The sequence below is a fragment of the Anastrepha ludens genome, chromosome X (assembly GCF_028408465.1).
Source record: "Anastrepha ludens isolate Willacy chromosome X, idAnaLude1.1, whole genome shotgun sequence".
Taxonomy (NCBI): domain Eukaryota; kingdom Metazoa; phylum Arthropoda; class Insecta; order Diptera; family Tephritidae; genus Anastrepha; species Anastrepha ludens.
This window is the reverse complement of record NC_071503.1, coordinates 35,138,448-35,165,285: the sequence shown is the minus strand read 5'-3', so window position 1 is coordinate 35,165,285 and position 26,838 is coordinate 35,138,448.

The following is a 26,838-nucleotide window of genomic DNA, read 5'->3' as shown; positions in this document are numbered from 1 at the left end:
TTGGGTGTTGGATCTTCTTCAAGCCATTCCAGTCTAGAAGGGATTTTCATTAGGAAATTCCTTTCGAAGCAAAGAATGGGAGGGTGATAATCACAGTCACTGGGTATATCCGCTTAGGAGTCTAAAATGGTTGAATGTCCATGAGTGACAGTTCTCCATTGTGAGCTCGCTTTGAGCCTTATAGCGGCACAGGCCGCTGAGTATTTGCAGAAGAGATCTAGGGGTGGCAGATGTAGCATGATGTCCAAAGCCATGGATGGCGTGGTTTTCATGGCGCCACATATTGCTAGTTCCGCTGATCTCTGCACCTTATTCAATAAGTTAGAATAGGTTTTTTTCTGCATAGCACACCACCAGACAACATTTCCATATAGAAGAATGGGACTGACGACAGCAGTGTAGAGCCAATGAGCAACCATAGGTTTAATTCCCCAGGTCTTACCTAAAGCTCTCTTACAGGCATAAAAAGCACGGTTCGCTTTCCTGACTCTTTCTAAGGTGTTTGACTTCCAAGTCAGTTTCCTATCTATGTTTAGTCCCAAGTACTTGGTTTCTTCCGAAATCACAACAGCTTCCCCTTTGAGCATAATTGGACTTAGCTGAGGGATTCTGTGTTTCCGAGTGAACAGTATGAGTTGTGTTTTGTCTGGGTTGACTCCTAGACCACACGTTCCTGCCCACCTAGACAGAATATCTAGAGCATTTTGTATTAGGTCTCTTAATGTAGATACAAATTTACCAGAGACAGCAATAACAACATCATCGGCGTAAGCTATCACCTTACAGCCCACCGATTCCAGTATTAACAGAAGTTTATTTACAACTGCGTTCCATAAAAACGGTGAGAGGACTCCACCTTGCGGTGTACCTCTACTTACCAATCTCCTGAGCACCGATTCTCCTAGTTCCGCTTCAATGATTCTGCTATTTAGCATTTTGCCAATGAAGCTTACCAAGCCCGATTCTACCCTAAGATCAGTGAGTGCTGCAGTAATTGCCCCCCCTTCAACATTGTTAAAGGCCCCTACAATATCAAGGAAAGCGGCTAAAGTAAATTCCTGTTTGTGCAGTGAACTCTCTGCCGTGTAAATAAGATTATGTAGAGCTGTCTCTACCGATTTCCCTTTGGTGTAGGCATGTTGTGACGTAGAGATAAGATTTCTATCCATAGTTAGGCTTAAATGAAATTCTATCAACCTCTCCAAAGTTTTCGATAGGAAGGAAGAAAGAGATATCGGTCTTAAGTCTTTTGGATAGGTATTTGAGTTTCTGCCCGCTTCTAGAATGAAAACAATTTTGACTTGTCTCCACTTAAGAGGTATATGACCGTAAAGAAAGCAACGTTTGAAGATTGCTAGCAGCCAGTGTGCTAGATATCCGGCGGTCTTTGGCAGTTCCACTGGGTAAATACCATCTGGACCCGGTGATTTATAGGGTTTGAAACTTTCAATCGCCCATAAGAGCCGATCCTCAGATATAGCATCTATTCTGACTTCACGACAGTGTACTGTATCTTCCATGTCTTGCCCAGTAATGTCTGAGCAGCCTGGAAAATGAGTGTCGAGTAAAAGTTCTAAAGACTCTTTACTGGTTGTAGTGAACGTGCCATCACTTTTCTGTAGCAGTTCCCAATTTTGAGGACTTCCCGCTAAGATCTTACGAAGTCTGGATGCCTCAGTTGCCCCCTCAACCTCTTCACAAAAGGATTTCCAAGATTGCCTTTGGGCCTTCCTGATTTCCTTCTTATCGATTTTCAGAGCATCTTTATAATCTTTCCAATCTTCTGCGAGACGTGTTTGCTTTGCCTTATTAAAAGTACTTCTGCTTGTTTTTTGAAGCTTGCTTAGCTCAACCGTCCACCACTTAGGCTTGGGTTTACCCCTCAGTCTTCTTATGGGGCAGGCTTCCGCCAAGGCAGCATTCATGTTGTAGGTAATCTTGCCAACCAAATTTTCTAGTCCTTCTATGCTTTGCGGTACCACTGATGGACATGCTCCTAGGGTAACCCCGATACAATCTATATACTTTCCCAGTCTGTTTTCCTGATATTTCTACCAGGCTTAGGTTTCGGTAGATTTTTACTAACCTCAAACGAGATATATCTATGATCAGAGAAGGAATGTTCTTCTAAAACTTTGCAGTTCCTGATTCTGTTAATAACGGAGTCAAAGGCAAAAGTTGCGTCTAACACTTCCTGTCTATTACTAATGACAAAAGTAGGTTTATTACCTTTATTGCAAATCTGTAGTTTAGTTCCAATCAGATAATCAAAGAGACACTCACCTCTAGCGTTAGTATCAGTACTGCCCCATATCTCGTGATGCGCATTTACATCCGCACCAATAATTAGCTTTGCGCCAAGCTTCTGCGCCTGCGCTACCAGATCTTTGAATATTAATCTCGGTAGCTCCTCATGGTCATGTGCGAGGTAACAGGAAGATAGCCACATCCGTTCATTTCCCGACTCCAGGCTAATGGTCAATTGATCGGTGTCGCTGTAATAAGAGAGCATGAAAGCATTTATCCCTTTTCTTATTAGTACGCACGCTCTAGGCTTACCTTTGTTGCGAGCATACATCAGTTTATATTTTTGAGTCCTTAGTCCGCACACAAGTCCATGTGATACCCATGGTTCTTGAATCAGGACAATATGATGTCCACCTTTGGCCAGGTGGATTATGAGGTTGGCGGACGCAACCTTTGAGTGGTGAAGGTTAATTTGAAGAACTCGTAACATCATGGTTACTGGGCTTCCTCTCCACCACCGTTTTGTTGGGCTCATCTGAATCTGACGCCAGTAGCTCTTCCTCATCAGTGAGAGTAGTATCAAGTACTCTATCTAACAAGGAAGAGATACTGCCGTCAGCAGATGCCATCCGTAGCGCTGTAGCAGTGTTAGGACCGAAACCAGATTCCGCCGTGGGGCCTATCTCAGCTCCAACCGGGTCCTTTAAATTAGACGTCTTGTTCTTATTGTAGACCCTCAGAGTTATGGACGAAAACCCGTAGCTTACTACATCGTCAGATCGCGCCAGTGCGTCCACCGAGCCCTTGCAGACTACGAAAGTAGCGCTTCGGTACTCGCCCTTGGGATCGTCCAGCTTTGTGACCTTCCAAGACGATGTAGGAAGCTCCGGATTGCATACCCGAAGCATTTCAAGGATCCGTTGAAGGTCTGATGGCTCCGCTGGTAACCAGGCCCTAACTCTTGGTAAACTGGGGATGTCATCCCTTGAAATTACCTCGAGTTTAGACCCAGGCCATACTTCGCCAATCCTTGAGATGGCTATTTTATAAAGATCAGTGTATCTCTGATCGGCACAGGCAATAAGCTTCACGTGGCTTTGATGCCATCCACTATCGCGACAGAAAGGAGCTGGACCAGGATTCTCCTTTAGAATTTGGAAGAAAACGCTTGAGAGCCTGGCTTCCACTTTCTTCCAATTGTCAGGCGAAATAGTGCCGTCAGGGTTGCTTTTATCAACCACGCCCATAGCTGTTGGCCTTTGACAGCTTCGCTGTATGTAGCTGAAGAAGTCTTATTGTTTCGGGGCTTCTTCAACGTGTTGGGGTTGCTGGGTGGGGCTAGCCGTGAAGGGCTTGGATGTACTGACACTTCCACTAGGTTTAGTTATCCCAGCTTCCGTCGTACTAAAAGAAATCTGGTTTGATCCAGATTTGGGAGTGGAAGCTATAGCTTCCTTTGCATTTAAGGATTGCTTGTCCATTGAGGTTTTTTGATTGAAAGACTCCATCTGTTTCTTACGATCACCGTCCACCGTGGCAGACATGGTGATCTTATAATAAGGAAGGGGAAACATGATGGTCGACTGTGGCAGCGCCCCATACCACGGCAAGGTCATGGTTATACCCCGAGGTGACCCGGTATCGAGGTAGCTCCGTAGAAATACAGTCGGACAGAAAACCCCCTGACTGCAAACCAGGTCGCATGACACCTTGGGTTAGGAGGGGCGAGGATTAACCGGTACGTCGGTACGGTGATCTCCATATGGTGATTGAATGGCCACCAATTTTGCCATGAAGCGGGTGGATGGCTAGCCAATCCTCATATGGAGCTTCCCTCTTAGTTCGTGTTGGGTTGGTCCCCATGATATGGGGGTCAAACCAGCACTTAAGCCTCATCCCCGCGACAAGGAGACCAACATGATGAGGTAGCGAAAGATTGCTACTATAAAATAGTTTCTTTGTGCGATAATATAGTAAGCTAAAGATTGCTACTATAAAAGCTCAAAATTTTTTTTGTGTGTGTGAAAATATAGTTAGCAAAGGATTGCTACTATAGAACCAAAGTGAAAAAGGCGAAGAACAGCTTCATTCCGCCCAACAGAAGGACATCGAGTTCCAGTATCCACCAGTATCTAGAAATCGTTCACCTAAAACAAAAAACAACAGCAGAAGATACCTAAGAGGAGAGGACTTCCGCGACAACGACATCGTCTAAAACAGATTAAACAATAACAGAAGATACAGAAGTAAGTTCTATTAATGCACAACAATATCAAACTACAAAGTGAAAGATAGTTTTAAGAAAAAGACACAAAAAAAAAAAATTCTGTATTTAAAGAAGAAAATAGTTTAAAGTTGAAACACAGAATATAAAAAAAGGGAAAGAAAAGTTAAAATTATTAAGGAGGAAGTTAAGAAATTAAGCAGAAACAAGCAAATATTCCTTTTTAGTTAAGCAAGTAAGCCTAGTTTAAGTCATTATATATGAGAGACTCCGAATCAGACTATTTAACTGATTCAGAAATTGAGACATTAGAAACCGTCTGATTCAGGGTTCGACTCGAACGACGGTTATAGCACTGACGAATTCATACCTACCAGACAAATCAATAGACCTCAAGTAGTTAGAAGAAGACGTAGGACACACATACGAATGATTTACGAATTTATCGTTGAATACATATAGACATCGCAGAAGTGAGTAAAATTATCAAAAGTTATCATAAAAATACATAGTAAGGTAATATTGTAAAATACCGAAAATGGCCCAAATAAATTTCGACCCTCTCAAGTATTTAGGGACTCTTCCCGAATTTAATGGAGATTTTAGGGACCTCCGGACGTTTTTAAGTTTGATAGACAAAATCCACCCGTTACTCCAACAATATGACGAACTGTCACAATCCCTCTTTTCGGATATAATAAAAAGCAAACTGAAAGGAAAAGCTAGAGAAGTTGTCGAAATCAATTGCCAAGCCATTTCGTGGAGCGATATAAGGGATGTACTACAAAATAATTTCCGCGATAGGTTAAGTTGCGACGATTTATTTGATCTACTCAGGGCAACAGTCTTCAAAAATACTAGCGTAGAATTTTATGAAGAAATAAAAAATAAATTAAGACGGTTGAATAACAAAACGCTTTCGGTTCTCGGGCAAGAACAAGGAGGACTAAACTTAGCAGCCCAAAATAATTGTAGAGCCGCGTTGAATGTATTTAAATCTAAAATACCTGAACCGATGAAGACAATATTAGCTTGTAGAAACCCAAACAGTTTGGAAGAAGCGATGAACATCTTATTCGAAACAGGATATGCCCACCAGAAGATAGAAAATCTCCCTTGTTTCAATAAAACGAAATTAGAACAGAACCCTCATACACAAAGGTCCAATCCTACCAGTAGGCAAAATTATAACCAACCAGATAGAAGACAGCACTATCAAAACAGGAGAAATTTTCAACCACAAAATAGTGGACAATTTAGATCGAATTTCTACCCACGAAATAGTGAAAATGGCCGTCTACAAAATAACGGACAATTTAGACCAAATTTCTACAGAATAATGGACAATATAATGGAAATTTCCAACCAAATAACGGACATCTGAGACAAAATAATTATTACAGGCATAACGAACAAAGAAATAACTTTACTCAACCAAACCAGAATGGTTACAATAATCAACTGTCACCCGAACCAATGGACATAGGCAAAATAGAAGCGTCTGAAAATTTTCAGGAATCAGCCTCAAGGGCAAACTACCATTTTTAACAATAAAAACGAAGATAGGTTTTATTAAACTTATAATAGACACAGGCGCAACAAACTCAATTTTAAATCCGGGGATCTGTGACCCCAAAAGAATTCATTCAACCAACCCACTTTTAATTAAAACTCTTCAACACCATATTTACGTTAACGAAAAAGCCATAATACCTATTTTCGAGGAATTTAGCGATGTTGGAACAAATAAAACATTAGAGTTTTATATAATAAGATTTCATAATTTTTACGATGGTCTAATAGGTAACGATATATTGAGACCACTAAATGCCTGTATCGATTATAGAAAGAAAGAAATAATCATCGGTAACAAGAAACTCACAATGCACTTCGAAAGGGAAAACCTAAATAAGAAAAGGATAATAGCACCAGATAACTCCGACCTAGTATATTATAAGGAGGAAAACGGCAGAAATATTTTAAGAGAAGGAATTTTAAAAGTAGAAAATGGAGAAGTAGAGATAAACTTACTATCTGTAACTAATCGCGTGACTACGCAGAAGGTAGATCACGAGATTTTAGCATAATCGAAAATAAAGAATTTAAACCATTGAACGACCAAATTAGAATAGGACACTTGAACCCTGAAGAAAGACCACAGCTATTACAGATAATAAATAGGTATCATAATATTTTTTATCAAGAAAATGATAGACTTTCATTTACTTCCGCAATAAAACATAGAATTAGGACTACAAACAATATACCCATATTCTCTAAGTCATATAGATACCCGTACGTACATAAAAAAGAAGTTGCAGATCAAATCCAAGAGATGTTGGAAAATAAGATAATTAGGAATAGCAGTTCTCCCTATTCAGCTCCAATTTGGATCATGCCAAAGAAGGCCGATGCCAGTGGAAAACCAAAGTGGAGACTCGTAATCGATTATCGTAAACTGATCGACTCAACGATCGATGACAAGTTCCCAATCCCGAACATAGACGAGATACTTGAAAAACTGGGAAGAAGCCAGTATTTCACTACACTCGATCTAGCAAAAGGTTTTCACCAAATCGAGATAGAGGAAGAAGATATCCACAAAACCGCTTTTAGTGTCGAAGGAGGACACTACGAGTTTTTGAGAATGCCTTTCGGACTAAAAACAGCCCCTGCAACATTCCAGAGATTGATGAACAATATCCTTCAGGATTACATCAATAAAATCTGCTTAGTATACCTGGACGACATAATCATATTTTCAACATCCTTACAAGAACATATGAACTCACTCAAACTTATATTCGCAAGGTTACAGGAAGCAAACCTGAAAGTCCAGCTACATAAATCAGAATTTCTAAAAAAGGAAACAGAGTTCCTTGGGCACATAATTACAACAGAAGGAGTCAAGCCCAATCCTAAAAAGATAGAATGAGTTGTTAACTTTCCAATACCTAAAACGACAAAACAGATCAAACAATTCTTAGGGCTCACAGGGTATTACAGAAAGTTCATAAAAGACTACTCATCTATCGCTAAACCAATGACTAAATACTTAAAGAAGGATTCAAAGACAAACATAAATGACCCAGAGTACGAAAAAAGTTTTAACACCCTTAAGATTCTGCTAACACATGATCCAATATTGCATATCAGACTTTTCTAAAACATTTACATTGACAACGAACGCGAGTAATTACGCTTTGGGAGCCGTACTTTCGCAGGATAATCACCCAATATGCTATGCAAGTCGCACCCTTAATACACACGAAATAAATTATAGTACAATAGAGAAAGAATTGTTGGCTATCATATGGGCTACAAAATATTTTAGACCCTACCTCTTTGGTCGTAAATTTATGACAGAAACAGATCACAAGCCACTAACATGGCTCTTTTCTATAAAAGAACCCAATTCGAAACTTGTTAGGTGGAGATTAAGATTATCCAAGTACGATTACGAAATTAGGTATAAAAAAGGAACAAAGAATGCTAATGCCGATGCTTTGTCAAGGATTGAAACTGAACCCAGCATAAATACACTAGAATGTGATAATGTTACAATAAAAAGTACTACTTCACCAATTAATATGTTTAAAAACCAAGTAGTTATAATGAAAACAACCTCTGGATCATTAAGAATACAAAATAAATCTGTTTTTAAGAATAAAAGAAAATTAATTTCTGTGAAAGAAATGGACAGAGAAACGACAATTACAATACTAAAGAATCATTTTAATCCAACACAGGTTAACGCTATTCTTATTCAAGATTAATTTTATACAATGTTTAAAAATGTTTATGAAGAACTATTTTCAAATAACACAAATTTTAAGGTACTTAGATGTACACTCATAACAGAAGATACAGAAATGATTAAATGGATCATAATAATAGTAACAATTGTTCCAACATTCAAGGCTCAAACATTAGACTTTCAAGATCTATCGAACAATAACGGGTACATACCAATAAAAACAGGGGAAACCAAAACTATCGAACACTACACAAAAGTACTGCATATAATAAACATTATAGGTAAAGGTCTTAAAATCATTGCAGGTACAATGGACAGCGACGACGAAGAACAAATAAGTAAGACTCTTAAAATATTACACACAAGTGACGCAAACATAACAAAAAAGGTGGACAAACTAACTTATATAAGCAATGTCATGAACTTCCAAATCCAGAACATAACTAATCATATAAACTATCAACAAAAAACTATCGGAGATTACTTAATTAAAATCAAGAATATTATAGGGAACAAAATTTCAACCATAGAAGACGAGATAATATTTATAGAGCACATATATCAGATTAACAACGACATTTCACTTTTAAGGCACCATGTAGATGACACCGGACAGATTATTTTCTCCGGAAAACTGGGAATCATCCCCACAGATATTCTAACCCAAACCGAACTAGAATTAATCACGAACTTTGACAGCTATACCAACATAAAAGTAGCCATAGCACTTCACGAAAATAACATTATAATAATCCTTTCTATACCACAATATTCGCAAGACCCACTATCCACGGTGACATTCGTACCCATTCCTGACAAGAACAATAAGTCCATAAAGCTTAACCATTCTGATGTTCTCATAGATTTAGAAAACAATATTTATAGTACATATGTTAAGATAATCTAAAAAGAAATCTTGTAAAAATTAATGATAATTGTTTAAATAATATACTAAACTTTGAAGAAGCTAACTGCAAAACGCTAACATTAAATACACAGGAAATAATCGAAATAATTCCTGGAATATTGATACTTAAGCACTTTAACAATACAATATCCCATAATTGCAACAAAGCTAAATTGGAAACTACGAGAAATTGTTTAATCAAATTTGAAAATTGTGAAATAAACATATTGAATAAAACTTTTACCAATGTAAAAATAAAATTGTACGATAAAGTTATCTTACCTAATCTTATAACAAAAATTAAAGACACTAGTAATACAACACTAGCAGACATAAAAATTGAATCCTTATATCTAAAACAAATAGAATACGAAAAAACACTACAACAAGCACTACATACAGATAAAAATTCAAGAATAATTAGTTATAGTATAGATATCTTAACTATCATAGCAATATGTATCTTAGTTACTTTTATATACTTCTTTAAGAACAGACAAACAACATATATCCCAAACCTGCAACTAAAAAATGAAACCATTATAAACCACCCTATAAAAATAATATAATTTCGTCGGAGCCTCAAACAAACGGTGCGGGTGTTATATGGTATATATATTCTTAACTTTATTTAATTGTATATTTTCCCCAAAATATGTATATTTGTCCAAATGCATGCAATTGTAAGCAGACATAAGGTCAGCATAAAATATTTAAGCGTGCCGGTTTGCATTTCCGGCATTTATGTATGTAATTACCAATGGGAATACAAACATAGCATTTATCATATTTACTAATAAGTTTAATTAGGCAAAATAATTGTATTAAATTTCATATTTGTCCAAATGCATTTCCGTTAACGAAAATGCAACAGAAAGCAAAATAATAATATTAAACTTCTTAACTTTATTCAATTGTATTTTTTCCCCAAAATATGTATATTTGTCCAAATGCATTTCCGCTAACGAAAATGCAACAGAAACAAAATAATTGTATTAAATTTCATAACTTTATTAATTGTATTCTTTTCCCACAATATGTATCAATATGTAAAATTATTTGTCCAAAGCATTTCCGCTAACGAAAATGCAACGGTAAACAAAATAATAGTATTTAAGACAGTGTAAAATAAAGAAAGACAGCTCATTATTGACTCAACTTTAAGACTGTGTGTTTTATTTTTTGTTGTTCTCCACTCCGGGAATAAAAGTTGCTCATTATTGACTCAACTTTAAAACCGTGTGTTTTATTTTTTTTGTTGTTCCCCGCTCCGGGAATAAAAGTCTGTAGCTGACCGCCTGCAATAATTGATCGTAACACAATGCTGCTGTGACTAACTTAATTGCTTAAATACTTCTTCTTTACACCTACACTTCGGGATAACCGAAGCAAAATCATTAGCTTAACGAACCAGAACAGGTCGTCCCTAAAAAAGTACTTAAGCAAGGCCGTTTTCTTAGACGATTACCAAAGGTTATCAGTAATAGTGCATAGTGAAAGTAAGTGTTAAAACTAGAAGAGATTGTTTTCACATTTTCCAACGATATTTTCACGAAAAATTTACAAAATATATATTAATTTTGCAAATAATTGATAACAAGTGAAACAGTGAATAAGTGGTGTGAAAAATACATAGTGAAAGTAAGTGTTAAAACTAACAAGAAAGTGTTTTATTTGGTACAGTGTTCAAGTGAAGCAGTTTCCAGGCATCAACCAAAGAGATAAAACAAAGTGCGTCAGAAATATTTAAGAGAAGAGATTGTTTTCACACTTTCCGTAGATATTTTCAAGAAAAATTTCAAAAATATTTACAATATTATTTTTGCTGATCATTTCCCATTTCTGTTCTGTGTAATTTTCATTTCAACGCGTGCTCACAGTTCAATTATATATTTAAATGATGGCGCTAACAGTATGTTAATTTGAATTCCAGTTTAAAAACAAGAAAAGTAGCAATCAAGAGCTCAGAGTGACATAAAGAAGACCACTTTGATTCGGTAAAAGAAATGCCAAGAGGTAGAAGACATACTAACATCGGACATAATACACATCTCAATAGAAATGTGCAAAATCACAGACAAAATGAAAGTGAGGAAAATCATGCTGATAGATTAAGTCAACAAAGAGATCGTACTAGGTCACGTTCTCAAAATCGGCCAATAAATATCAAGTCTGTAAATTTGAATGGTGCAGCATTTCAATATAATCTACAACTTGATTATTCATCTCACAAATACGTTGTCATTGGAAGTATGGATAAAATTTGCGGATTTTGTCAAGCATTGAAATTCAAAACTGAAACACCAGGCATGTATTGCGCTGCAGGAAAAGTTCGTTTACCAGACATATTTTACAATATCCGCCCGAACCATTAGCTACATTATTATTGGGAACATCACCCGATTCCAAACATTTTCTTGAAAAAATTTCCACATATAATTCATGTTTTCAAATGACATCTTTTGGTGCTGGAAAAACCATTATTATAAATTATAAATAATGAAAGATTGTCATCTGATATATATATATATATATGATGCATTACAATATCCTCTTATGTTCTGTCGTGGTGAAGACGGTTATTCGATTGATATAAAACAAATAAATCCAGCAAATGGTCAAGAAACAAAGAAAACTGTAAGCGCAATGAATTATTATGCATACAGAATCATGATAAGAGAAAATAAAGAGAATCACATTTTAAAATGTCGTAAATTATTTCATCAGTATATTGTTGACATGTATGCGAAAATAGACACAGAACGATTGAATTACATTAGATTCAACCAAAGAAAATTACGCTGTGACAAATACATACATTTACGAGATGCAATTAACAACGATACCAACGTTAATAACATTGGTCAAATGGTAATATTACCTTCATCGTATACAGGCAGTCCAAGGCATATGCATGAATACGCCCAAGATGCAATGTGTTATGTCAGAAATTATGGTCGACCCGACTTAATCATAACTTTCACATGCAATCCGAAATGGGATGATATTAAGAATCATTTATATACTGGGCAATCAGCTACTGATAGGCATGACATTACTGCAAGAGTGTTTAGACGAAAGCTACAGTCTCTAATGGATTTCATTGTAAAACATAAAGTTTACGGAGATGTACAATGTTTCATGTATTCTGTGGAATGGCAAAAAAGAGGCTTGCCTCATGCGCATATTTTGATTTGGTTAAAACAAAAACTAACCGCATATAAAATATCATATTATATGTGCTGAAATTCCAGATATAAATGAAGATCTAGAATTACATACTACTGTAACCAAAAACAAGATCCATGGGCCGTGTGGTACGTTAAATCAAAATTCTCCATGTATGGTTGATGGTAAATGTTCAAAAAACTACCCAAGGCAATTAATTGCTGAAACAATGACTGGAAATGATGGATATCCATTGTACCGTAGAAGATCCCCAGAAGATAATGGAAAAACAGTCACTGTGAAAATAAATAATCAAGATGTGGAGATCGATAACCGTTGGATAGTTCCGTATTCCAAGTTGTTATCGAAAACATTTAACGCACATATAAATGTTGAATATTGTAACTCCGTAAAATTCATCAAATACATATGCAAATATTTCAATAAAAGAAGTGACATGGCAGTATTTGGAGTTGTAAATCGAATTGATGAAATTACTAATTACCAAATGGGAAGATACATTAGTAGCAACGAAGCAGTTTGGAGAATATTATTGTATCATTTCCGATGCATGATCGCCATCCAGCTGTTATTCATTTGTCAGTCCATTTAGAAAATGAACAAAGTGTTTATTTCAGTGAAAATACTGCTCAACAAATGACCGAACGACCACCAGCAACAACACTAACTGCATTTTTCAACTTATGTGAAACAGATTCATTTGCAAGAACATTGCTTTATTCAAATGTTCCTAAATATTATACTTGGAATGCATCATCAAGGTCCTGGGTACGAAGGCAACGAGGAATACCTGTAGATGGATATCCAGGTGCTCATTTGGGTGATGCAATCGGACGACTTTACACTGTGCATCCAAGTTAAGTGGAATGTTTCTATTTACGTTTACTCTTAGTTGATATTCCCGCCCAAGATCATTCGAAAGTTTGAAACGAGTTAATGGTCATCTTTGTTGTACTTATCAGTAAGCATGCAAATAATTGAATTTGCTTGAAAATGATAATCAGTGGGATGCAACTCTTATGGATGCATGTGCAACAAGTTCTCCACACCAAATAAGAACACTATTTGCCATCATTATTGCTACATGTTTCCCAGCAAACCCAAAAGAATTGTGGGGTACTTACCAAGAATACATGACAGAAGATATCCTACATCAAGTACGTCGCGTTACTGCAAATCCAAATTTGTATTATACAGATGAATTATATAATGAGGCATTAATTAAAATCGAAGACTTTTGCCTGATGATTGCAAATAAAACTCTGAGTGAGTTAGGTATGATCGCACCAAATCGTCCGATGCATGATGCATACAATGCAGAATTAAGACGTGAAAAAGAATATGATCGAAATGATCTGAACACATTTGTAACAACAAACTTACCAAAATTAAACACAGAACAAAGGCAGGCATATGACAAAATTATAGACAATGTTGCAAATGAAAGAGGAGGAATATTCTTCTTAGATGCACCAGGTGGGACTGGAAAAACGTTTTTGTTGTCGTTAATTTTGGCCACCATTCGATCACAGAATAATATTGCATTGGCTTTGGCATCATCTGGAAGAGCGGCAACTTTATTGGACGGCGGTGGCACTGCACATTCTACATTAAAGTTACCATTAAATATGCAAGTAAATGAAGAACATCTTGCAAAATTTCTAAAAATTTTGGAATGGGAAAGCTTTTACAAACATGTAAAATTATTGTATGGGATGAATGCACGATGGCTCATAATAAATCACTGGAAGCCTTAAATAGAACACTGGAAGATTTTCGAAATAACACAAACATATTTGGTGGTGCATTAATTCTATAGGCCGGTGATTTTCGACAAACTTTGCCTGTTATTCCCAAATCAACAGCAGCTGATGAATTGAGAGTGTGCCTTAAATCTTCTAATCTGTGGAGATATGTTCAAAAACTCACATTAACTACTAATGTTCGTGTGCAGTTACAGAATGATCCAACAGCTTCTGAATTTTCCGAACATTTGTTGCAAATTGGAAATGGATGAAAGCCAATTGATAAGAATACAGGCATGATCACACTTCCAACTAATTTTTGTACCGTAACAGAATCAAGAGTACAATTAGTGCAAAATGTATTCCCAAATATTGCACAAAACTATCGAAATCAAGATTGGCTAAGCGAGTGAGCTATAATAGCTGCCAAAAATGTCGATGTCAATGAAATCAATGCCAGTATTTTGACTCAAATTCCAGGTGAAGTGGTCACCTATAAATCAATTGATTCAATCACTAATCCCGACGATGTAGTGAAATATCCAATTGAATTTTTGAATTCACTTAATTTGCCTGGCTTGCCACCACATCGTTAGCAATTGAAAGTCGGCGCAGTGATTATTATGTTGCGAAATATCAATCAGACGAAACTATGCAATGGGACAAGAATAGCAGTGAAACGGACAATGAACAATCTAATTGAAGCAACAATGTTGAAAGGCAAATTTAAAGGTGAAGATGTTTGGATTCCGCGCATTCCAATGATTTCAACAGATTTGCCTTTTGATTTTAAGCGACTTCAATTTCCCATTCGCCGTGCTTTTGCTATTACAATCAATAAGTCTCAAGATCAAACACTTCAATTATGTGGAATTGACCTGCTTTGGACATGGGCAACTGTATGTAGGATGTTCTCGAGTAGGGAAACCATCGTTACTTTATATTTATACACCGCATGAAAATAAAACCAAAAATTTTGTGTATCAGAAGGCTTTAGAATAAGTTGTTAGTTTACAATCATTAGAGTAAGTCACTAAAATAAATAAAACATTGTTATTAGAATAAGTCGCAAAATAATGGCCGAGCATGAATTAAATGATGAAACAAGAAAAAAACAAAGAACACTTTTCATTTATATTTTTCTTTCACCCAGCGAAGCGGGTGAGGGTCCGCTAGTCTACCTATATGTAAAAAGGAGACGGACAGTGAAAAAATGCCAGTACTACTCAATGCTTGCTGTTTTGACGTGATAACGTCTTATAATTCGATTTAACAGGCTGCACGCACGAAAAAATGTGTCGTTACCTTGCTCATTAGTGTTACCTTGCTCATATGTAGTTACCTTGCTCATTAGTGTTACCTTGCTCATATGTAGTTACCTTGCTCATATTAGTGTTACCTTGCTCATTAGTGTTACCTTGCTCATATTAGTGTTACCTTGCTCATATGTAGTTACCTTGCTCATTGCATTGAATGAACTGCAAGCGAAAGCGCGGAAGGAACGACAAAGCAAACAAAGCAAACGAACGGCAACGTTCGACATCTTGCTCTCCCCTACTTAAGTGAGCGTATATATGTATGTATATGCGCATATGTACATATATAAATTCACGTATTTGTATTTGCATATGCCTTCTTATTGATTATTATTAATTTGATTCACTTGAAGAGTTTAAAATAAAACCAAGTTTGTTAATAATACCTGTTGTTTTAATGTTATTATTATTATTTTTTTATTATATATGAAGGAAAAAATGTATGGTAATATTTACCATATCTATACTAATATTATAAAGAGGAAAACTTTGTTTGTTTGGTTGTAATGAATAGGCTCAAAAACTACTGGACCGATTTTAAAAATTCTTTCACCATTCGAAAGCTACATCACGAGTAACATGGATTATATCTTATTTTGGAAATAGGGCTCGAGATATAGGTCAAAACGTGGACCCGGGTAACCTTCGGATGTGTATGTACAATATGGGTATCAAATGAAAGCTGTTGATAAGTGCTTTAATACGGGGTAATTTTCATACCTATTGATGACTAGGGTCTGGAAATATATGCCAAAACGTGGACCCGCCGTGTCTTTGCACCGAATTAAACCAAACTTCCACACATTGTTAAGGAGGTATTGAAGATGGTTTCCGTATAGTTTGGGTACCTGTTGGTAGATATGGTCTCGAGATATAGGTCAAAACGTGGACCCGGGTAACCTTCGGATGTGCATGTACAATATGGGTATCAAATGGAAGCTGTTGGTGAATGATTTAGTTCAGAGTTTTTCCATCCGCTCCGTGACTAGGATCTCGAGATAGGGACCAAAACGTGGACCCTAGAATGTGTTTGTACAATATGGATATCAAATGAAAGCTGTTGATAAGTGCTTTAATAGGGGGTAATTTTCATACCTATTGATGACTAGGGTCTGGAAATATATGCCAAAACGTGGACCCGCCGTGTCTTTGCACCGAATTAAACCAAACTTACACACATTGTTAAGTAGGTATTGAAGATGATTTCCGTATAGTTTGAATACCTATTGGTAGATAGGGTCTTGAGATATAGGTCAAAACGTTGACCCGGGTAACCTTCGGATGTGTATGTACAATATGGGTATCAAATGAAAGCTGTTGGTGAATGCTTTAGTACAGAGTATTTTTCATGCCGCTCCGTGACTGGGGTCTCGAGATATAAATCAAAACGTGGACCCGGGTAACCTTTGGTTGTGTATGTACAATATGGGTATCAAATGAAAGCTGTTGATAAGTGCTTTAATACGTGGTAATTTGTTATGTTATGTTATGTTATGTTATGTTATGTTATGTTATGTTATGTTATGTTATGTTATGTTATGTTATGTTATGTTATGTTATGTTATGTTATCTTATGTTGTGTTATGTTTTGTTATGTTATGTTATGTTATGTTATGATATGTTATGTTATGTTATGTTATGTTATGTTATGTTGTGTTATGTTGTGTTATGTTGTGTTATGTTATGTTATGTTATGTTATGTTAAAGTATATTATGTTATGTTAATGTTAACTCATTCTCTATATCCATACAAAATATCTATCAAACAAATAAAATTAAAATTTTCTTTTGAAAAATGCAACCATTCAATCAGTATTTTCTTATGACGTTATCACGTTAAACTATCGTCAGTAAACCGACTTTACAGACCACCTCTTTTTTTATATCTAATAGTTTCTTTCTCTAAATTTTTTTCATAAACAATTTCTCCTGGCTAGAATTGCTTTTGCATTATCTTCTTATTATGAGTCTCAAGCAATTTTTCCTGCGCCTGTTTGAGAATTCTGGTAAATTTTCATTATTTAATTTATTGCGAAAAAAATCTGTTGGCTTGAGGTTTGTCACTGAATGTATTGTCAAAATATGTTGTTGACCTGCTCTCAAAATTATTTTTAAATCGCTGACCATATTATATTATTCTTTTATACATCTTGCGATTTCTATTATTGCTGAATGGACTCTTTCTATTTGCCCATCGGTTGTACTATGACGTGGAACACAAAATAAATTTTCACGTTCAATCTTTGCATCAGTGATTTACACTGAGGTGTTTTGTACCTTGCCCAGCGTTATTCGTTTTACGTGTGGAAAGGTCTATAGTAATTCCAAAACCTTTGCTCTATATTTGACTTTTCTTCAATGTGTTTGAGTATAAGAAATTTAGAATAGTCAACACACGTGATAAATTTAAATTTTTGAGCATAAAATATGTCGAGATGTAATTTTTCTCCTTCTTTATCTGGGATAGGTGCTTTACCTACTGGAATCTTTTTATGATGACGATCATATTTATTTTCGTTGCAAGTTATATAATTTTGAACATACTGTTTTAATTGTTTTCGCATTTGTGGCCAATAATACAGCTTTTCTATTTGCTCTATATAATTTCGATGAGCTCTATTATGGGTTTGCGCAATTACACCAGCTTGGTCTTCTTTATGGAGAATGTCCATAGGAAATAGTCTGGTATATACAAATATCCTTCTGTAACTCGTACAAATCCTCTACTGTGCAGTGGTGCATTAGGCCTTATATATTATTTTAAAATTATGAGAAGATTCTTAACTGTGTCATATTCAATCAAATTCCCTTTGGTTCCAAATCTTTCGACTAGTTCATGGATAGTGAATCTATTTTAGATAGTATTATTTGTTGTTTACATTGATTTACAGGGTTTTTCGTTTCCTGTATTCGAATACTTTCAGCGGAATGTTGTGATTTGTCATTCTGCGAATCCTCTGGTTCACTTGATAAATTATTCAATTCAAGGCGTAATAATGCATCAGCTGTAACATTTGTTTACCTGGCAGGAAAACTCCTTAATAAACGCATGCCATCTTTTTTATTTTGGAGTTTGGGCTGCAGGTGGACAACGCAAAAGATAAGATTTGTGACGCCGTGCGGATAATTGCGTATATATCTTAATGCCCATACGATGGCGTATAACTCTTTCTCGTAGGTGGCATAATATCTTTCTGTTTTGTTAAGGGTTCTAGAAATATATATAATTGTCATATGTCAATGTAGTCAACACAAACTTCTTCGAATAATCTGGTTGCGTCGATTATATTTCTGACGCTAAATTTTTCTTTAGTTTATTAAAAGCCTCATTAATTTCAACCAATACCTTTCTTGATATATTTTTTGAAATCCTGCCATTTTCTGCTGACATGTATTGTGTCAGAAGCTTTGCAATCGCTTAATGAATAATTACTTGTGATGCCCAAAAAATCTCTAACCCCCTTAAATTTTTAGGTAGCGTATAATTCAGCATTAATTCAATTTTATGTGGATCTATTTAAATCGTATTTCGGGCTTTAATGTAAGCCAAAAATTATATTTAAAAAATTTTCAAGAGGGATTTTCACATAGGCTTTTCTCAATTTTTCAGTTATTGTTTCCTGATCTTCTATGTGTCGCTCTAAATTTTCTATGAAGATTGTTATGTCGTCCATATGAACATGGCATATTTTTCCAATGTGATCGCGTAATTACCGTCCATTGCTTGTTGAAAAATTCTGGGAGCATTTTTAAGATCGAAGGGCATGCGCAAGAACTTTTATATTCTGTTATTGACAGAAAAAGCTTTCCTGTCCATGTTCTTTTTCGACATTATCCGATGAAAACCGGACTGTAAGTCAATACTTGGGAAGTATTTTGCTTTCCCTAAATTTGACAAAATTATATTCGAATCCAGTATAGGATAGCGATCGATAATGGTTTTTGCGTTAAGCTTCTTGTAATATCTTACCATTCTAAATTTTGGAGAACCATCATTGTTTATACTTTTTTTGGGTACGATCCAAATAGATGAGTTATACGAATTTTTATTTCACCGCATGATTTCCTCATTTAACATTATTTTAATTTCATACATGTTCATTCATACATGTACACTTTTAATCTTGACAAGTCGTTATTTTCTGAGCCTTTTTCACCCATTATCGAATAGTTATCGATGTTGCCGTTAAATTCGTAAGTCGGTACTTTAGGATCTTCATGCCCTAAAGCAAAATATTTTTCTAACAATATATTGCCAGTAAATTTATGTTCCACAATGTTTGTTTTATTAGGAATTTCTTTATTACCTTTATTTTTTATATCACCGTTAAATTCATCGGAAACTTTTGGTTCCGAAGGATTTACATTTTTTTATTGCCGGTAAACATATCGACGGGAACCTTGGAAACTTTTGGCTACAAAAGGACTCATATTTTGGGTACCTTGGAAACGTTTGGTTCCACAGGATTTACATTTTTTTGTTGCCGGTAAACATATCGGCTGACACCTTTGGAAACTTCTGCTTCTAAAGGATTTATATTTTTGAGTATCTTGGAAACTTTTGATTCTGAAGGATTTATATTTGGTGTTTCTTGGAAACTTTTGGTTACAAAGGATTTATATTTTGGTGTACTTTGGAAACTTTTGGTTCCAAAGGACTTATATTTTTTACATGAATATTAACACTCATTAACATTCAATTTTTAATACTTTCTGTGGCATCTTTTATTGTATAAAAAAATTTCGTATTGGGGACGTCGATACGCACCTCAATTTTTTTCATGCACAGGCATCAGCTGTCTGTTAGCTGGCTAAATCACAGCCCGGAGTATTGTTTATAAGCGCGCGGAAGCATTTTGCTGAGAGTAAAAGGGAAAAAAGAAAATAAGTAATGAATTTCAAACGTAATAGTGTGATTGCATTATATTTGGCTGGAAAATCACAACCAGCGGTTGTTCGTTGGCTTGAGCACCTTACAGTAAATAAAGTTTATGTTTATCGCACTCGTTACAAGATAAAAGTGAAGCAGCGACTTGACCGAAATCCTCGACTAAGTGCCAATCAAATGGCGAAGGAACTGAAAGTAACTGCCTGCAGCATCTGCCGCATACTGAAAAATGATGTCATTGTCAATCCTTACAAGATCCAAAGGGGTTCATGATCTCACACCAAAGTAGCAACAAGTCAGAATTGAGAGAGGGAAGGATTTGCTTCGCTTGGCCGAAAGCGATCAATTTACGAACATTGTGTTTTCTGACGAGAAAACTTTTCAAATTGACCAATTCGTAATTCGCAAAACGATAGGGTTTATTTGACCGACCGTTCATACGACGAGGCAGCACCCGCCACAGGTAGTGGTCTGAGACCGCAGAATGGCGCTCTCCAATTGTTTTCATCGAGCCTGGCGTCAAGGTAAATGCGAAATATTATCCGGAAAGTATTCTGGAAGTTGATTTGAGGCCGTGGACAGACAAACATTTCGGTGGCAGACCATGAACTTTTCAACAATGCTTCGAACTTCATAACGCCCACACAATTCCTCTTAAATTCACCAGACGCGAATCCGATGGATGATTTGGGCCATTTTGGAGGGAAAAGTCTGAACTAATTGTGCGCGAGTGGGCCAAAATACCTGCAAGTCACATTCCGGCAGCTTGCGATTCGTTCTGAACCCTCTCAAGGCCAGAGTCAAGGCAAAAGATGATCATGTCGCGCAAAAGTAAATTGATTCTTAATTTTGTGTTCTTGTTATACATTTTTTACTTTGAACTGAACAACAGTAATTTTCCCATGTAAATGTGTGGCCTTTTTAATTGGTTACACTTCGAGTGCCGGACCTTGTCAATTTTCTATTTCGTAGAAAACTTCTTTGACTCCAAAAAAAAGAGGTTGTCTGTAAAGTCGGTTTACTCACTATAGTTTAACGTGACAACGTCATAAGAAAATATTGATGGAATGGTTGCAATTTTCAAAACAAAATTTTAATTTTATTTGTTTGATAGATATTTTATATGGATATAGAGGAGGAGGTAAATGGAATTGCAATGGAATAGGTCAAGTTACATTTACACAAACGTGAAAAATGACAAAACATTTATCAAATTCATGAAAGATATCTTCAATTTCGATTGTGCATCGAAACACTCCCTTTCATTTCCTACTTTTTCTATCATCGTCCTATTCTCAACAGAGAAATGGTTCATTACCATGCACACAGGAAGAAGGCATATGCAAATACAAGTATGTGAATTTATATACAAATGCGCATATACATACATATACATACATATATATGCTCACTCAAGGCCGGCGGGCCAATTAGATGTCCTAAATTCAGTAGTTTTCGCGAAGCGTTGTAGGATGAGAAAAAAAACAATTAGCCAAATGAAGTTTTGGGGATAGTTTAATATATATTTGAACTAAAAAAAAAAATTTTTACAATCTCCAACAATATATTGTAAGCCGAGTTATCAATAGATTCCCGGAGCGCCTTGCCACTGAAGTATCCAACTTCTGTACAAGATACAACTTGCAATTTTCATCTGAAAACAAAAAAAAAAAAGATTATTAATTTTAATGTAATTATCTTCGATGTGAACTAAGAAAATTGGGAGAAACACGTACAATTCGAATTTTTGGGGAAGGTAGAAAAAAAAAGTGGTTTTTCAAGGAAAAAAAAACTCTTCAACTGGGTAAAAAAGTCGCTTAAAAAAAGTTTTTGGATGTTTTTTTTAGTTCACATAGAAGAGAAAACAATACTGAAGATAACGCATTTTGAATGAAATGGATAGCTCGTTTAGTTTTTTTGCAATCGTGTACATAAATTAGGTAAAATCGTGAAAATGAAAAGCCGAGAAAACGCGCTTCAAACTACAACAATAAGCGCACGGTTGCTCGACGCCGCACTACGCTCGGCTCTGTAGCTCTGCAAATACTTGGAATTTAACTCTGAAAATTTGTGTCTCATGTTCTTGAATATCTAAGCTATTGATTTCAAGAAAAAAAAAATGGATTTTTTTGACCTTTTAATTGGACCGCCGGCCTCAAGTAGGACAGATCCAGATGTCGAACGTTGCCGAACGCGGGGGCCGATTGTGCTCTTTGTCGTTCGTTCCGCGTTGTAGAGGTTGAAAAATAAAATATATAGAAAAAATTATTCTCATATATTGTATATTATTTATCCTTTGAAACTTTTCTTCCGGCCTAAAGCTAGTGTTGTGGTTTATTGGTTGGACAATTGTGCCTTCCACATAAAAATGTTCCAAACTTTGTTATAGAAGGATTCACATCCATGGGTTCTGGTTTCGGGACGTTGTTCCTTAATGGGAACATCGAGATATCACTGGGATAAATTTTTGTCCTGGCCTTAATCTTTTGATTCCAGCCAGAATATTCTATAAGGAAAAACTTAGTAGTAATTAAATGGTTGTCGATTACTGATGGTTCCTGACTGGTAGGTGATTACCAATGACTACTGGCTGGTAGTCGATTACAGATGGTTGCTAGCTGGTGGTTTATTTTCCAACGTTGAAAAAAGTTAAGGCCGCACCCTAAATTCAAATAAATGTTTAGCCACCCTAATGTTAATTATGCCTACCGTTCCGACTGTTGCAAAACACCGGTTTCGCCGTACAGTTAAAACGTTTACTGTGTTAAACGCTGTTCGGCGAGGTTACTTTCGTCTCAACTTTTTAATTTCATTTCACTGCGAATTTAGTACATCAAGGATCAGGACGTGTCAGCCGACAGAGGTAAGGATAATTCCGTATCATCTTATATTGTATAATATTAATACATACATAATGCCGTGTGATGTAGTATCATACATATAGATACATTCATATCTACATACATCTAAATATTAATAAAAGATGATAACAATTAGATAATAACACGCTTTTCTTCTTTTTCTATAAGATATATCATCGGAGCAGCGGAGTCACCAATCAAACCAAAAAAAAGCCAGTGGTCAAAACATTTATGTTCCAGCATATAAAGTTACGTGGAATTTATTGCACACATTTTGTTTTGGTGAAAAAAAAAGAAAATAATAATAATAAAAATAAAAAAGGGTTCAAAAATGTAAATGCGCGCGGCAGTTATTTCAATCTAAACTAAACTTTTTTGGAATTTCTGTAATTTTTCTTATTCCGGTTATCATTTTTCTTTCTATTTGCACATTTCCGCTGTGAAGTTGAATACACAACTACGCAAACAACGCTGCATTAATATAAAATTGATCCCAGCGCACTTTTGCTACGGTATATATATTTACATATACACTTCTATTGTTTGGGTGGCGAATCTCATTCTTATCAAATAAATAATTAAAAAATAATAATAATAAATATACTATATATATATTTAAATATATAATACGAGTACAAAATAATGGTACTTTAATGTCGGTGGAGCATTTGGGCTTGGGTCTCGTTTAAAATTTGTCTCCATTTCGTGAAGGAGCAATTTCTTTGACGCCGTGCAAATTTGCATACGTACAATATGGATACATATTTTCGTGTAGTCGATGCCTTGACGGAATTTGTATCCGATTTTAATGCACACCGTCAAGTGACCATTCGAAATTTTCACTACGGATCCAACAGGAGGAGTCGAAAGTAATGTGGGAAAAAACCAAAGCGGCTTACGATAACTTGCTTTCAACTGAAACTATTACTCCTAAGGATCTTGGCGCGTTAAAAAAGAAGAACAAATTGTGTTACCACACATATTTGCGCGGCATGTCTATCTGTGACTATGGCTGATCTATCTGCGAGGCTGGGAAAAGCAGACCAGGAAGGCGAAAATTTAGCAGTGCGTGAACACAACATTTACCTTCCACCGTGTGATACAGACGTATTCAAAGGGGAATACGTATCTTGGCCAACATTCCGCGATATGTTTACGGCCATTTACAATTTGAATAAGCGCCTTACCCCGGTCGAAAAGCTATTTCACCTCCACCAGAAAACGCAGGGTGGAGCCAGAGACATAGTGGAAGTGCCCACTCACTAACGACGATTTTTCAACGGCATGGAGAAATCTTTGCGAGAGGTATGAAAACAAACGGATTATGGTTAATATGCAGCTAAAGATCCTCTTCAACCTTCAGGCAATCGAAACTGAATGTGGCAGTTCGATTAAAAAGCTGCAGAGAGATATTAATAATTGCATCTCATGCCTACAAAATCACCAGATTGATATATCAAACTGGGATACAATTATTACGTACTTAGGCTCCACGATATCGCCAGAAAGTACTCTATCGCTTTGGGAACAAACGATAGAGAATAAATCTGAAATTTCAAAGTGGACGGACATGGACAGATTTCATTCCAATATATTTCAGACACTTGAAACCGTGTCAGGCTTAAAAGGGATTAAAGCCTATAAAGCGCCCAAGGCGAAAATCGAAAAAGATGGGCAACTTTCAGATAAGTGTCTCCAAATATATGTGCAAACTATGTACCAATGATGACTTCAAATTGCAAAGTTGTCCAAAGTTCCGCAAGTTCCGCAAGTTAACGGTCACCGATCGAGTCGCGTGCGTCAAGAACAATAACTCTTGCTTGAACTGCTTATCGTATGTTCTGCGTTGTCAAGATCCTCATATAATTGCAGCACGTGGCACTCAAGACACAACACGCTCCTTCACATTCCGGCAGTTCAACCGAAAGCGACTGCTCTTAGGAAAACCAGATATCCCGCTGAAGACCTACCCTCAACATCCAAGGAGGCCCAAAAACGACACGATACCAATAGGGCAAAGGATAGCAGAATACGTTATTTTAAACCGTGCTATTCCAATACGGAAAAGGAGTTTATTAGGAACAGCTATGGTGAACATATTTCACAATAATGAAAATTTTGCAGGGGGAGCAGTGGTCGATTCTCGGTGTGGGTGTTCGTTCATTACTGAACGACTCAAATGTAGAATCAACATGCCATGTAAACGCTTGCATGCCAAAATCTCGGGCATCAACAACTCAATATCTGCGCAGGTAAGACAAGCGTGCTCAATACAACTGCGGTCGCCTATCGACCCTTTCGTAAAAATAGATGCAATGGCGCTAGTTTTGCCGCAATTAACTGGAAATCTGCCCACTTGCCTAGTAAGCGCAAGGACAAGGCAATGAATCAGTGGACCTTGTAATTGGCGGAGATAATTATCGCCAAATTATTTTAAGTGGCTTGAAGAAAAATGTACTAAGTACACTTCTTGCCCAAGAAACTGTATTCGGATGGATACTAACTGGTCGGGCCGAAACAGTCAGTCCACCAACCAGAATAGTTTAATTTTTCAGCGAACTCACACTGGACAAACAACTAGCTGCCTTTTGGGAATTGGAAGACATCCCAAGAAAAGAAAAGCAGACTGAAGATGACGTGTATTGCGAGGAGTTATAACGGACCACTACAAAGCGCAACCAAGTCGGAAAGTATATTGTTACCTTAGAGTTTAAACAGGATTTTCCATCAAGCATCAAGTTGGGCTCTCAATTCTTCTGGAATGAGACGCGTCTCGCGAAAGTCCATCCCTGCAAAAGGAATATACTAGAGTGGTGCAGAATATGAAACGTTAGGTCATATGGACAAAATTAAAACCAACATACCTGCAGATGCAACTGACCATTATTTTTTACCTCATCATGCCTTCATGAAGGAAGAGACCGCCTACAGCTAAGTGCGCGGGGTATTCAACGGCTCAATCCCGACTGCCAATGGAATGAGCCTCAACGACATCCTTCCTCCAGGTCCGGTATTGCAAGCAGATATGACTGTTCTGATCCTCTGCTGGCGATTATATAAGTATGTCTTCAATAGCGATATTGAGAAGATGTACCGTCAGATAATGGTTAGCAATACACATACTAAAGATCAGCGAATAGTCATCGACTCTGCAAAAACAGCCAGAGATGAAATTATGCAAGTTTTGCAGTCCGCTGGATTTCCATTGCGAAAATGGGCTTCTAACAGCAACAAAATTCTAAAGGGCATCCCAAAAGCCCATTTGCTCAAAGAAGACTTTTTAGATTTCGAAAATACGAGTTCGGTAAAGGCACTTGGCATAAGATGGAATGCTCATTGCGATCATTTTTATTTTATGACAAAGCCAGTAAAAAACCACCATGTTTTTACGAAAAGAGCAATCCTCTCGGCAATCGCCAAATTCCTTGATCCACTAGGATGGCTCGCCCCAGTAATAATTACCACCAAGATTATTATGCAAAACTTTTGGTTAGAAGGTACTGATAGGGATGACACCGTATCTGCAGACACATTAGACCGCTGGCAGAATTATTCGGAAATTGATAACATTCGCATACCTCGTTGGGCGCACTATTCACCAGCAGTTCTGTGACGCTTCGGAAAAGGCATACGCGGCTGCTGTATACTTGCGTGTGAGGAAACAGGATAAATTATACCTCAACCTACTACTCGCGAAAACCGGA